This window comes from Aegilops tauschii, chromosome 5, assembly GCF_002575655.3.
Source record: "Aegilops tauschii subsp. strangulata cultivar AL8/78 chromosome 5, Aet v6.0, whole genome shotgun sequence".
Classification (NCBI taxonomy): Eukaryota; Viridiplantae; Streptophyta; class Magnoliopsida; order Poales; family Poaceae; genus Aegilops; species Aegilops tauschii.
Genome location: NC_053039.3, coordinates 359,745,460 through 359,760,204, shown reverse-complemented (window position 1 = coordinate 359,760,204; position 14,745 = coordinate 359,745,460). Strand labels below are relative to the sequence as shown.

The 14,745-nt window shown below is 43.3% G+C and overlaps 3 non-coding genes and 1 pseudogene across 3 annotated transcripts; all 4 read left to right on the top strand.

The window, feature by feature from the left end:
* Positions 1 to 228: 228 nt before the first annotated feature.
* LOC120965719 (small nucleolar RNA R44/J54/Z268 family) lies at positions 229 to 317 on the top strand (annotated as a pseudogene).
* A 144-nt stretch (positions 318 to 461) lies between these two features.
* Positions 462 to 551, top strand: LOC120965718 (small nucleolar RNA R44/J54/Z268 family). The gene has a single exon (XR_005758743.1). It is a non-coding gene; the product is annotated as a small nucleolar RNA R44/J54/Z268 family (small nucleolar RNA).
* Positions 552 to 604: 53 nt separating this feature from the next.
* LOC120965777 (small nucleolar RNA snoR122) lies at positions 605 to 682 on the top strand. The gene has a single exon (XR_005758800.1). It is a non-coding gene; the product is annotated as a small nucleolar RNA snoR122 (small nucleolar RNA).
* Positions 683 to 749: 67 nt separating this feature from the next.
* Positions 750 to 822, top strand: LOC120965716 (small nucleolar RNA Z267). The gene has a single exon (XR_005758741.1). It is a non-coding gene; the product is annotated as a small nucleolar RNA Z267 (small nucleolar RNA).
* The last annotated feature ends 13,923 nt before the right edge of the window (positions 823 to 14,745 follow it).

Here is a 14,745-nt window from a genome sequence, read left to right as displayed (position 1 = left end):
CCTTCAGATACATAGCCCAGCAGGCCCACGTTCGAAAACCCTAGATGTTCCGCGGCACCTATATATACGCAAGCCGTAGGGATCAGGAAGCATCGCCCAGCCCCCACAGCCCGCCGCCCTCGGTTTGTTTCCTGATCTCGAGTTTTCGATTCGTTTCTCCCCCTTTTGGTTCCTCTTATCTTCCTTGCGGATTGAGTAGTTTGATGAGTTCTTGGTTGGGGAACGATGGAAGCAAGTGATGATAGCAAGACAGGGACATCAGAACCCTTCGCGGTTATGACAGACTACGTCTATAATGGGAATCTCTCTGATGTTTTCGATTTCCCAAGCCAGATTGATATGTTTTTGTGTCGCTATTTGTTTCTTTCAGATCTGTCCCTTTTTCGGTTTGCTCGAATTCTTTGGAATCCTCTTTCTGTTAGCTATGTTCTTACAAGTCAGATCTTGGATGGGAATCCATGGAAGCAGGTGATGACAATCAGACAGGGACATCAGAACCATCTAATGGTCATGATAGACCAAGTCTATAATGGGAATCTCTCTGATGTTTCTGTTTTCCAAGTCAATTCGGGTTTTATTTTGTTTTTCATGGGATTTGATTGGCTGCCGATGATGCATAAAAATGCACGTATTATCGGATTGATCCATGACGATCAAACACATTGTCACTACCACTGAGGCAGCTACTGTTAAGTTATGGTATTATTCTGATTTCTATTGCACGGTTTGTTTAATTCGTGGATTGGAGCAAACTGCCTGTGATGGTGTTAAATATACTTTGCAGCTTCAGCTATGAAAAAAACCTACAATCTGAGGCTTTTGCATCCAACCCATCGTTTTTACCACTTAATCTGTTTTACCTAATTTGGATCTGGCAAAACTGAATCTTGCTCTCTGATTTAATTGTTTCTTCGGCATTAGGAGATCGACGAACACACTGGTCCTGGTACTTATTACACTCAAAAAATTGCGTGCTGTTCACTGTTAAATACTAGTAAAATAATATGTAATTAGGCTCCAAATCTGCAAAAACTTGTGGTTGCTGAAGCTACCGAACAGGTTTCAGGATTGCAATAGTTTTAGTTGTCTTCTGGTTGGTTGATCTGCTCGCTGGATCTTCTATCTTGACTTGAAAAGCTTGTAATGAGGGCAATTCAGTTTGATATCCGAAATAACAATGGTTCATTGAATTCCACGGCACTTAGAACTATGCCTTCACTGTGCTAGTGACCTATGCCTTCATCTTTACTTTCACAATTTCCCCACAAATTTGCTACCAATATCTCTGATGGGTACCCTTTTCTGTTGACCCTGCCGGTGGCTTTGTGTCTCCGCCTCCCTCAGCGCAGTTTTGCTGCCGTCGCATGAGCCGTGAGAGAATGATTATGTAATTCAAAACTAAATCGGTTTGAGATACATTGTTGTATGATTATAACTGATTATGTTAAATGTTTGAATGTAAATTGTATGAATGGTTATGTCAAATGTGTAATTTCAAAACCCAATCAAATTAAGATACATTGTATGATCAACTTCATTCAAGTGATTATAATTGACATGTGTTATGATTGAGCATTAGGAGTACGAGAATATGATCTGTGGCACTTAGACAAGCAAACTTCTCTCAGGCTGAGTGGCAAACACGCAATGGTGATCATTAATTTTGAAACTATTACTAACTATGCCATGTTCATGATACTATCATACATCTTGTTAGACATGATAGCAATACTATCATACATCTTGTTAGACATGATAGCATCAAAGTCATGAAACCTACTCAGAAGGACTCGTCCTTTTGAGTAGGTTTCAAGAAGCACCATCCAGAAAAAAAACTTTGTGCTTTTTTTTTTCTGAGAAAGGCAGCTACTTTTATTCAATCAACGATTGTTCATTACATATGATGGTCCTGATTACATCAGGGACTACATTAAACCAGCAGGAACCACAATCATGTTCAGAAGATCTTGCCAGGACATGAGCTGCCTCATTACATGACCGATTGATATTAGTAAATAAACAAGATACAAACTTTGATGCCCCACTCTTAATATCAAAAGTTATGGCACCTATCTGTGATCTATCCATTGCAACATTCTTCACTTTGGTGACCAAAGTCTCACAGTCAGAGGCCACTACAATACTTTGGAAGCCAGCTTCTTCAGCAAATTCCAATGCACATCGCATGGCCATGGCTTCCGCGAGTTCAGGCTTCCGCGAGTTCAGGATTTACTTCCTGATTGACATATCTTCTTTTGGCTGCTAGGACCACTCCCAGGTGATTTCTTATAACAATGCCAATTCCCATTCGCTGTGATTGTGAGAAGACTGCAGCATCAACATTAACCATCACCAAACCTTCTGGCGGCGGAGACCATTTCTGAGCTGAAGGTTCTTACGCCTTGTGGGTTGTGTCATGCTGAAATTATTCAACAAGATGAAATCAATATAGGCTTTAATCTTCCCAGCCACATGATGTAACATCCCAAATTGAAAATTTTCAATTTGGAATGTTATACATTATATCATCATGCATATCATATTTTGTTGCATTTCGGTTTGCGATCCTTGAAATTTTAAGCAACTCAAGGTCCCACGGAGAGAGTTGGGGATTTCATGATTTTCATATTTGAATTTTATCAAATATCGAAAGGAGGATCATCTGTTTTAATTATTTTTCTCTCCGAAAATATTTCATATCAAAATACATGAGAGGGGATAATATGACTTCTCCAAAAATAATGAAATATTGGAGGAAAAATATTAAAAACAAATATATGATTTTATTTGGATTTTATTCGCCTAGGAAAAATATGCATTTTTCAAAATTGCATTTTAGGCCCAAATAAATGTTCATCTTGTCCGGCTTATTTTTAGAGGATGGGGAAAAATTTATTTCGGGATTTTTGGAGACCGTTTAGCATTTCTTTTCTTTCTATTTCTGCACGTCCGAATTGTTTTAAAAAAAAAGTCAAACCGACTCGGCCGTAACCGGCCAGGACTTCGTCGAGCCGGCCCTCTTAAATAGCGCCGCCCCGAGCCCCTAGCCCACCGAAGCCCGGCGCCACCTAAACCCTAACCCTAGACCGACCCCGCCGCCGTCGCCGGACGCCGCCGCTGACGCCGCCGCCGACGCCGCCCGTTCCGCCGCCGCGGACCCGCCGACCCGCCGTCCCGTCGCCGTCAAGCCCGTCCCGCCGCCACCTCGCCGCCTCGCCGGAGATCTCGCCGGACTCGAGGTAGCCGCCGCCGTTTTCTTTCTTCATAAAACCATTGATTTAAAAAAAAACCTAGATCCTTTTTTTAGATCGGTTCGCCGGTTTTCTCGGTTTAGTTATTTTGCGGTCGTTTGTCCGTACGTTCGTTTTAACGAACGGTTTTCGTCGTTTAACCGCAGACAGCGAACGTTCGTTCGTTACCTGTCAGTTTTTCTTTTTCTCGGATTTTTCGCGATTATTTTTGATCGCGATTTCTGATCCGGTTTTCGTTTTAGTATAACTTTTCGCTCGTTTATCGGAATCAGGCGATTCAAGCGCCTAGAGTTTCGTATCGAAACCCTATTTCTGTTTAACCAACTCAAACAAGTTTTTGCTACTGTAAAATTTGACTTAAGTCCAGATTAGTTAACGGAGTTTGTTTCTTTCGCCGTTTGAGTTTTGTTGCTTCATTCGATTTGATTCTTCTTGCCAACCGGAGTTCTTAAGTTGAACTTTCTGGTTAGATCTCTTATTTGAGTTTTACCCGTGCACCCTTGCTTGATTGCTTATGAACGTCATTGTTTGTTTGCGATAGAGTACCCGGAGTGCGCATCGTGCTACTACGAGTCTCTAGGTTTCCCGGATCATCAGCAAGGCAAGTAACACTTTGATCATACCTCTTTACCACCCAGTTTTATTGCATTAGATCAACCCTCAAACTATTGCATGGTTAGGAACTGTTTAATATATGGGTTTTGGGAAGTAGATGAGGTAGTACCTATTACCTGTTTTATTATCAAACCCTTGGAGTTACTTCTACGTTTGCTTATATTGCTATGATATGCTCGTAGACATGGATTGGGTTTGAGTGATTACATGACAGATGTGAGATTGTTAATTAATGGTTAACTTAAGGTGGCTACTTAAATACACATCTAGGTGGACTGAGGCACCTGGGGAACCCAGTGTTGCCTGTTTTTTTGGAAATCCCGGGGTACCGTGTGATTCTCCTATGGACCGCCACCCAGGCTCAAAGGGATCATGAGATTATTCATGCTAGAAACTTCCGTGTGCAGCCACAAGCTATTATGGGCTCTAGCATAGTTGATTAAGTCGTGTGAACTCTTACAGTGTAGACTAGCAGATGTAGGGGAAAGTAGGTGTAACTGTCTACCCATCGTAAGGTGCTAACGCTTCTGAAAGACTGTGTCTCGGTCATCCGTTTCTCAAACATCATGAAGTGCGAGAAATCCAACGGAGGAGATCGAGTCTTGTGGGGAAAAGTGTGCAAACCTCTGCAGAGTGTACAATCTAATCATGGTTAGCCGTGTCCCCCGCTATGGACATCTTGAGTATCTAGTTCTTGGATTATCATGTGAATCTCATCATCATGTTACTTAATTAAATTTGTTGGGTTTAATGAAATTTACTTAATTGGGATTGAGTTGGGTGAACCTTCTCAATGTTTAACAACCACCATAATAGTTAAATAAAATTCAATCCTTTGTTGTAGGGAAAAAATGGCTTTTCGCAAAATTGTAACCATAGAGCTTTCCACCAGCCAAATATGCATGTAGTGTTAGCATTATTCTGCTCATTACTCTCTATGTGTTACTTTGCCAGCATATTCCATGTGCTGACCCGTTATCGGGCTGCAACGTTCATGTTGCAGACTTTTCAGACGACGAGTAAGGTGCCATAGGTCGTGGTCTTATACTCAATGATGCCGTTGGAGTTGATGGACTCACTTTATCTTCCAAGCCTTCCGCTGTTATCGTATAGATGGCCTTAAGCCATGTTTTTTTTTGTAATAAGTTCTCTCTTGAGACTATTCGGTGTAATAAGTGTGTGATTGCTACTCTGTTATAAATTCTTCAAGTACTGTGCGTGTCAGCATTACCGATCCAGGGATGACACTGATGCACAGAGACTAGACTGTTTGAGGTCTGATCGCTACAAAGATGGTATCAGAGCACACGCTGACTGTAGAACACGACCACTAAGCTAAAGCCCTAGATCAGTACTCTCTTCTCATTTCTGACTCCTCTCCTTTCTTTCACTCTTTTAGGATGGCGGATGCAACGAACAAGTTTGCGCAACCGGATGAGGATACACCTTTTGGACGACACTTGAAGGAAGTTACTAGGTACCTGAACATCGGAATACCAAGCTTCACCGGGACCTACAACGCCACTTTACCAGAAGAGGAGCGCTTGATGATTCAAGTTCAAGTTCCAGGAAGGATGTTCACGCCAGTCACTGAGCACATAGAGTTTTCTTTCGATGCACCAACCTGGAGTCTAGGAAAGAGTATGGCAGCTCACATTACCATGGGACGCATTGGAGAAGTTTACCACAATGATCTCAAGGATACTATCTATCACATTTGTGGGCGCCGAGACGAGCAATGAGAGATGATCAGCACCTGGAAGGATAGATCTATTGCAGCTTTCATTCAGGAGTTAAACCAGCACATTCGTCGCTAGGAGAACCAGATGTGCGCAGGCATGATGGATTTGAAGAAGGCAATGACAAGGATCACGGAGCTGGAGGAAGAACTCAAGGCTACACGCGAAGATTATCTGGAGAAAATCGTCGCACTAGTAGAGAAGAATGGCGACCTGACAAAGAAGTTAGGAGTTTTCATGGGAGACCCTGCGTCAGAAGGAGAAGACGACGATTCTACTTGTCCGGAGAACTACATCATCATCGACGACACCGACTCGGACCCCAGTGATGATGATTTGGAGGATGAAGCCGGAGCAGATATCATGGAGTCTTCGACCGATCAATTTTTCTAGTCGACCACCATATCAGTAGTAGTATTCCACCATGTATATAGTATAGTCCAAGCACTTTGTAACGATAGTTAGATCGATTGTATGCCTTGTTTGAATTGATTGGAGTGATATGATTGTGTTTGTCTCATGTACATATGGGTAGTGTTTTCCCTCTAGATCTCATTCTATCCTATTTTCTCATCTTTTCTAAACCCATCAGATGCCTCCGAGACGCGACACCGGATTTGTTTTCCCACCGGAGATCACTCAGTTGATTCAGCAGCAGAATGCCCTGATGCAAGTGCTAGTTCAGAACCAGGGGAACAACAACAACAACAACCCACCCCCACCCCCACCAGTTGACCACTTAGCCCGTTTTCTTAGGCTAAATCCGCCGGTGTTCTCTAGTAGCACCGAGCCGATTGTTGCAGATGATTGGCTTCGAAAGATTGATAGGGAGTTGACCACTACAGGATGCACAGATGCGGAGAGAGTGCGTTTTGCCGCACATCAGCTTGATGGACCCGCAACATCATGGTGGGAGAATTACACAGCCACTCACCCCATTGACACTGTCACATGGGACCAGTTTCAGCAAGCTTTTTGCACTGCCCATGTTTCAGCAGGAGCTGTGGCCATGAAGAAGCGTGAGTTTCGCAACTTACGCCAAGGAGGACGTACCGTTGGCCAATACGTGGAGGATTTCAGTAAGTTAGCACGTTATGCCCCAGATGACGTTGCTACGGATGCAACTAAGCAGGAGAAGTTTCTGGAAGGACTGAATGATGAGCTGAGCATGCGGTTGATGGTGGCAACTTTTAACAACTACCAGGAGTTGGTAGACAGAGCTCTCATGATTGAAGGGAAGCAGCAGCAGATTGAGAGCCGTAAGAGGAAGTATGGACAAGGGAAGTACAATTCTGGAGCTCATCAGAAGCCTCGATTTACCCCGAACTCGGGAGGATCTTTTCAGCATACCCATGGAGGAGGGAGTTCGCACAATCATAGTGGCCCCAAGAATGGGAATGGTAACGGAGGAAGCAACGGACAGAACCGTTCCAACCCATCAACCCCAGCCAAGAAGGATCTGAGCCACGTCACTTGCTACAAATGCCTGAAGACTGGACATTATGCCAATGAATGTCCTGAAGCTAAGAATGGGAATGGCAACAGAAGCTCGGGGAAGAAGCCGAACCCTTTCAACAGAGGACAAGTGAACCACGTTAACGTGGAGGAGGTAGAAGCCCAGCCTGATGTAGTAATAGGTAAGTTTTTGGTTAAGTCATTTACTGCAATCGTTCTTTTTGATACTGGTGCATCGCATTCATACATATCAAGGGGATTTGTGGATAAGTTTAAGTTGCCCACCAAAGTTCTTAGAACACCTATGTTAGTAACCTCGCCAGGAGCAGAGTATATGGCAAGCCAAGGATGTTTTCAGATGCCATTGGCCATAGGTAGGCATGTTTTCCCCTCAGACCTAATAGTTTTGGAGTCCCAAGGTTTGGATGTGATTTTGGGAATGGATTGGCTATCGATGTACGGAGGAAACATCGATTGCGCCAGTAAGACGATTTTGCTTACCACCCTAGAAGGAAGAAGGATTAAGTATGTATCCCGGCATGTGCCGAAGAGGACTCAAGTGAATTCCTTATCAGGAGTTGTACAGGAGGAAGTACCAGTGGTGAAGGATTTCCCTGACATATTTCCAGAGGAGTTGCCAGGCATGCCACCGGATAGAGACATTGAGTTTTTGATTGAGCTTTTGCCAGGCACATGGCCAATATCTAAGAGACCGTACAGAATTCCCGCAAAGGATTTGGAGGAAATTAAGAAGCAGATTAAGGAGTTACTGGGTAAAGGATATATTCGCCCAAGTTCGTCACCTTGGGGATCACCAGTACTTCTAGTGGAGAAGAAAGATGGATCGTTGAGGATGGTTGTTGATTATCGTGGATTGAATGAAGTAACAATCAAGAACAAGTACCCACTGCCGATGATCAATGATTTGTTTGACCGACTACAAGGAGCTAAAGTATTTTCCAAGATTAATTTGCGATCAGGATACCACCAGTTGAAGATTCGAGAGCAGGATATACCTAAGACAGCTTTTACCACAAGGTATGGGCTATATGAGTACACCGTTATGTCATTCGGTCTGACTAACGCACCTGCCTATTTTATGAACATGATGAACACAGTGTTCATGAAGTTTTTGGATAAGTTCGTCGTAGTGTTCATTGATGATATTCTGGTCTATTCGAAGAATGAAGAAGAGCATAAGGAGCATTTGCGTTTGGTACTTGGAAAGCTCAGAGAATATCAGTTATATGCCAAGTTCAGCAAGTGTGAGTTTTGGTTAAAGGAAGTTGGATTCCTTGGACATGTTATATCCGGGGAAGGAATAGCAGTAGATCCACCAAGGTTAACACTGTGACAAGTTGGGAGTCACCCACGTCAGTTGGAGAGATCCGGAGTTTTCTTGGACTCGCAGGATACTACCGGAGATTCATTGAGAATTTCTCAAAGATTGCAAAGCCTATGACGGAATTGTTGAAGAAGGACACCAGGTTCAATTGGACTGAGGAATGTGAGGCCAGTTTTCAGGAGTTGAAGAAACGTTTAGTTACAGCGCTAGTGTTGATTCTGCCAGATCAACGCAAGGATTATGAAGTATATTGCAACGCTTCACGTCGAGGACTTGGAGCCGTACTTATGCAGGAGGGAAGAGTTGTTTCATGCCTCACGACAGCTTAAACCCCATGAGTTGAATTATGCTACACATGATTTGGAGTTAGCAGCCGTAGTGCATGCGTTGAAGACATGGAGACATTTTCTCATCGGAAACCATTGTGAGGTGTACACGGATCACAAGAGTTTGAAGTACATTTTCACGCAGAAGGAGTTGAATCTCAGGCAAAGGAGATGGTTGGAGCTCATTAAGGATTATGATATGAGGTTGCATTATCACCCAGGAAAGGCTAACGTAGTAGCTGATGCGTTGAGCCGCAAGAGTCATGTAAATACCCTCATGACCGGAGAGTTACCCAAGGAGTTAGCAGAAGACCTTTGCAAGCTGCGTTTGGAGATAGTTCCAAGAGGTTATGTAGCAGCCTTGGAAATTTAGTCTACCTTGATGGATAAGATCAGAGAAGCTCAGAAGACGGACAAGGAGATTGCCGAGATAAAGGAAAGGATGAGTAAAGGAAAAGCCAAGGGATTTCGTGAGGATGAGCACGATACCTTATGGTTTGAGGACCGCGTATATGTGCCCAATGATCAGGAGATCAGGAAGTTGATTCTGCAAGAGGCCCATGATTCACCATATTCGATTCACCCAGGAAATATCAAGATGTATCTGGGTTTAAACGACAGTTTCTGGTGGACCGGAATGAAGAAGGATATTGCGGAGTATGTAGTAGTTTGTGATGTATGTCAGAGAGTGAAGGCAGAGCATCAGAAGCCAGCAGGATTGCTACAACCATTGCCGATACCCGAATGGAAGTGGGATAAGCTAGGCATGGATTTCATCACGGGATTGCCCAGGACTCGTTCAGGCTATGACTCGATATGGGTTGTAGTCGATCATTTGACGAAGGTAGCTCATTTCATCCCAGTAAAGACCACTTATACCAGTGCTAAGTTGGCAAAGATATACATGACCAGGATCGTGTGTCTGCATGGAGTTCCGAGGACCATTGTATCAGATAGAGGAACCCAGTTTACCTCAAAGTTCTGGCATCAGTTGCACGAGACTTTGGGTACCAGACTAGAGTTCAGTACAACTTTTCACCCGCAAACAGATGGACAAACGGAAAGACTCAATCAGATTTTGGAAGACATGCTGAGAGCTTGTGCGCTAGATTATGGATCCAGTTGGGATGATAATTTACCTTATGCAGAGTTCTCTTACAACAACAGTTATCAATCCAGTTTGAAGATGGCCCCTTTCGAAGCTCTGTACGGAAGGAGGTGCAGGACACCGTTGTGGTGGGATGAAGTTGGAGACCGCTAGTTGTTTGGACCAGATTTGATTAAAGAGTCTGAACAGAAGGTGAAGTTGATTCGCGATAGGCTCAAGGTAGCCTAGTCCAGGCAGAAGAGTTATGCAGATTCTAAACGCAAGGAGACAGTTTACGAGGTCGAAGACAAAGTTTATCTTCGTGTGTCCCCACTTCAAGGAGTTAAGTGTTTTGGAGTTAAGGGAAAGTTAGCACCACATTTTGTGGGACCATACAAAGTTTTGGAACGTATGGGCGAAGTTGCTCACAAGTTGGAATTGCCCGAAGGATTGTCAGGAGTTCACGATGTGTTCCATGTTTCTCAGTTAAAGAAGTGCCACGCGGAGATGGCTGATATACCTTTGAGAGATACAGTGCCACTTGAAGCGATTCAGTTGGATAGCGATTTGACATACGAGGAGAAACCAGTCAAGATTCTCGAGTTTGCCAGCCGAGTCACCCGTAGCAAGGTTATCAAGTTTTGCAAAGTTCAGTGGAGCCACCATGCTGAAGATGAAGCCACTTGGGAACGAGAGGAAGACCTACGGAAGGATCACCCTCACCTATTTTCTAGCCAACCCGAATCTCGAGGGCGAGATTCATCTTAAGGGGGGTAGGTTTGTAACATCCCAAATTTTCAATTTGGAATGTTATACATTAGATCATCATGCATATCATATTTTATTGCATTTCGGTTGGCGATCCTCGAAATTCTAAGCAACTCAAGGACCCACGGAGAGAGTTGGGGATTTCACGATTTTCATATTTGAATTTTATCAAATATCGAAACGAGGATCATTTGTTTTAATTATTTTTCTCTCCAAAAATATTTCATATCAAAATACATGAGAGGGGATAATATGACTTCTCCAAAAATAATGAAATATTGGAGGAAAAATATTAAAAACAAATATATGATTTTATTTCTATTTTATTTGCCTCGGAAAAATATGCATTTTCAAAATTGCATTTTAGGCCCAAATAAATGTTCATCTTGTCCAGCTTATTTTTCGAGGACGGGGAAAATTTATTTTGGGATTTTTGAGTCCGTTTAGTATTTCTTTTCATTCTTTTTCTGCACGTCCGAATTGTTTAAAAAAAAGTCAAACCGACTCGGGCCGTAACCGGCCAGGACTCCGCCCAGCCGGCCCTCTTAAATAGCGCCGCCCCGAGCCCCCCAGCCCACTGAAGCCCGCCGCCACCTAAACCCTAACCCTAGCCTGACCCCGCCGCCGCCGCCGGACACCGCCGCCGACCCGCCACCCCGCCGCCGTCCCGTCGCCGCCGAGCCCATCCCGCCGCCACCTCGCCGCCTCGCCGGAGATCTCGCCGGACTCGAGGTAGCCGCCGCCGGTTTTTTTCATAAAACCGTTCGGTTTAAAAAAAAACCCAGATCCTTTTTTTAGATCGGTACGTCGGTTTTCTCGGTTTAGTTATTTTGCGGTCGTTTGTCCGTACGTTCGTTTTAACGAACGGTTTTCGTCGTTTAACCGCAGACAGCGAACGTTCGTTCGTTAGCCCGTTCGTCAGTTTTTTTTCTCTCGGATTTTTCGCGATTATTTTCGATCGCGATTTTTGTTTTAGTATAACTTTTCGCTCGTTTATCGGAATCAGGCGATTCAAGCGCCTAGAGTTTCGTATCGAAACCCTCTTTCTGTTTAACCAACTCAAACAAGTTTTTGCTACTGTAAAATTTGACTTAAGTCCAGATTAGTTAACGGAGTTTGTTTCTTTCGCCGTTTGAGTTTTGTTGCTTCATTCGATTTGATTCTTCTTGCCAACCGGAGTTCTTAAGTTGAACTTTCTGGTTAGATCTCTTATTTGAGTTTTACCCGTGCACCCTTGCTTGATTGCTTATGAACGTCATTGTTTGTTTGCGATAGAGTACCCGGAGTGCGCATCGTGCTACTACGAGTCTCTAGGTTTCCCGGATCATCAGCAAGGCAAGTAACACTTTGATCATACCTCTTTACCACCCAGTTTTATTGCATTAGATCAACCCTCAAACTATTGCATGGTTAGGAACTGTTTAATATATGGGTTTTGGGAAGTAGATGAGGTAGTACCTATTACCTGTTTTATTATCAAACCCTTGGAGTTACTTCTACGTTTGCTTATATTGCTATGATATGCTCGTAGACATGGATTGGGTTTGAGTGATTACATGACAGATGTGAGATTGTTAATTAATGGTTAACTTAAGGTGGCTACTTAAATACACATCTAGGTGGACTGAGGCACCTGGGGAACCCAGTGTTGCCTGTTTTTTTGGAAATCCCGGGGTACCGTGTGATTCTCCTATGGACCGCCACCCAGGCTCAAAGGGATCATGAGATTATTCATGCTAGAAACTTCCGTGTGCAGCCACAAGCTATTATGGGCTCTAGCATAGTTGATTAAGTCGTGTGAACTCTTACAGTGTAGACTAGCAGATGTAGGGGAAAGTAGGTGTAACTGTCTACCCATCGTAAGGTGCTAACGCTTCTGAAAGACTGTGTCTCGGTCATCCGTTTCTCAAACATCATGAAGTGCGAGAAATCCAACGGAGGAGATCGAGTCTTGTGGGGAAAAGTGTGCAAACCTCTGCAGAGTGTACAATCTAATCATGGTTAGCCGTGTCCCCGGCTATGGACATCTTGAGTATCTAGTTCTTGGATTATCATGTGAATCTCATCATCATGTTACTTAATTAAATTTGTTGGGTTTAATGAAATTTACTTAATTGGGATTGAGTTGGGTGAACCTTCTCAATGTTTAACAACCACCATAATAGTTAAATAAAATTCAATCCTTTGTTGTAGGGAAAAAATGGCTTTTCGCAAAATTGTAACCATAGAGCTTTCCACCAGCCAAATATGCATGTAGTGTTAGCATTATTCTGCTCATTACTCTCTATGTGTTACTTTGCCAGCATATTCCATGTGCTGACCCGTTTTCGGGCTGCAACGTTCATGTTGCAGACTTTTCAGATGACGAGTAAGGTGCCACAGGTCGTGGTCTTACACTTGTGATGCCGTTGGAGTTGATGGACTCACTTTATCTTCCAAGCCTTCCGCTGTTATCGTATAGATGGCCTTAAGCCATGTTTTTTTGTAATAAGTTCTCTCTTGAGACTATTCGGTGTAATAAGTGTGTGATTGCTACTCTGTTATAAATTCTTCAAGTACTGTGCGTGTCAGCATTATCGATGCACAGAGACTAGACTGTTTGAGGTCTGGTCGCTACACACGATGCGGATGAAGCAAACCCTCCCCATTTCTTGCACTATTTCTATTGTCCCAAATATGCCATATATCCACGGCAAAAAACATAGCTTGCAGGTCGCATGCATTGTCTATCCAATCCAACAACCATTGTCAAATATTAAGGAACATCTTTAATTTTATAGATATATGAATGGATGTTTTCAGGTCAGCCCAGATTTCTCTAACATAATGACAATGAAAGAAGCAGTGTTCCACCGTTTCAAATCTATAGCAAAAAGGGCACTCGTACCTAGTTTGGATTTGGAGTTGTTCTCCAGTAGGTAGAAAATTATGAGCCATTCTCCATAAGATAATTTTCATCCTCCGAGGGCATTGTATTTTCCATAGCTTCGTCCATGTATTTTTTGTTTCCTCCAGATTAGAGGAAGATCCTTTACCAGTCACGCTACATTTTTGCCAGAAAGCTATAGATCTCGCAAGGTTGTACCCAGATCGAACAGTGTAGATGCCCCCCTTTGTGTATGGCCATGAAGCAAAGTCAGAGCATCCTTCTGAACTTAGAGGGATCTTCAGAATCTTAACTGCTAGGTCTTCCGGAAACATTTTATTAGCTTCCTCTTCATTCCAATATTTACCATCTGTTGAGATCAAATGGTCTACAGTCCAATCCTCTTCCACCTGGACGTTGGTACATGGCATTCCCAGAAATGCATCTGGGATCCAATTATCCTTAATCAACGAGATTTGCTTACCATCTCCCACACGCCATAACAAGCCCTTTTGCAGCAGTTTCTTACCATACATTATGCTACGCCAAGTATAGGAAGCTGATCTTGGGCATCCTGATCTCCAGACATCCCCATGTGGGAAATATCTCCCTTTTAGGACCTTAAAGCATAAGGAACTGGGATCAAATAGGAGCCTCCAACATTGCTTTGCAAGCATGGCCTGATTAAAGAGCATCAAATCCCTAAACCCCATTCCCCCGAGATATTTAGGTGTGGATAACCAATCCCATGACCTCCATTGAATTTTCTTCTTCCCATCTTCCATTCCCCACCAAAAGTTGGAGATAGGTCTTCGCATGTTGTCACATACCATTGCTGGTATTTGAAAGCAACTCATCAGATATGTTGGGATGGCTTGCACCACTGACTTCAGCAACACTTCCTTGCCTGATCTGGATAACGGTCTGTCACTGCAACCGTTTAGTCTCTCCCAAAGCCTTCTAGTGAGAAAATTAAAGCTGCTCGTAGGGGAACGTCCCACCCAGGAAGGCATGCCTAGATAAGTGGCCTGTAGTGATTCATCATGTACTCCCAGCTTGTTCTTTATTCGATCCTTCACCTGGTTATCACAATGAGGTCCAAAGAAGATGGAAGACTTCTGCAAGTTGAACTTCTGACCTGATCCGTTGCAATATGTTTGGAGAGTAATCTTAAGATTATATGTGCTTTTATCATCACCCTTCACAAAAAAGACGCTATCGTCTGCAAATAACAAGTGAGATATAGGGGGGCCTTCTCTTCCATTTCGAATTCCTTTGATATATCCAGCTGCT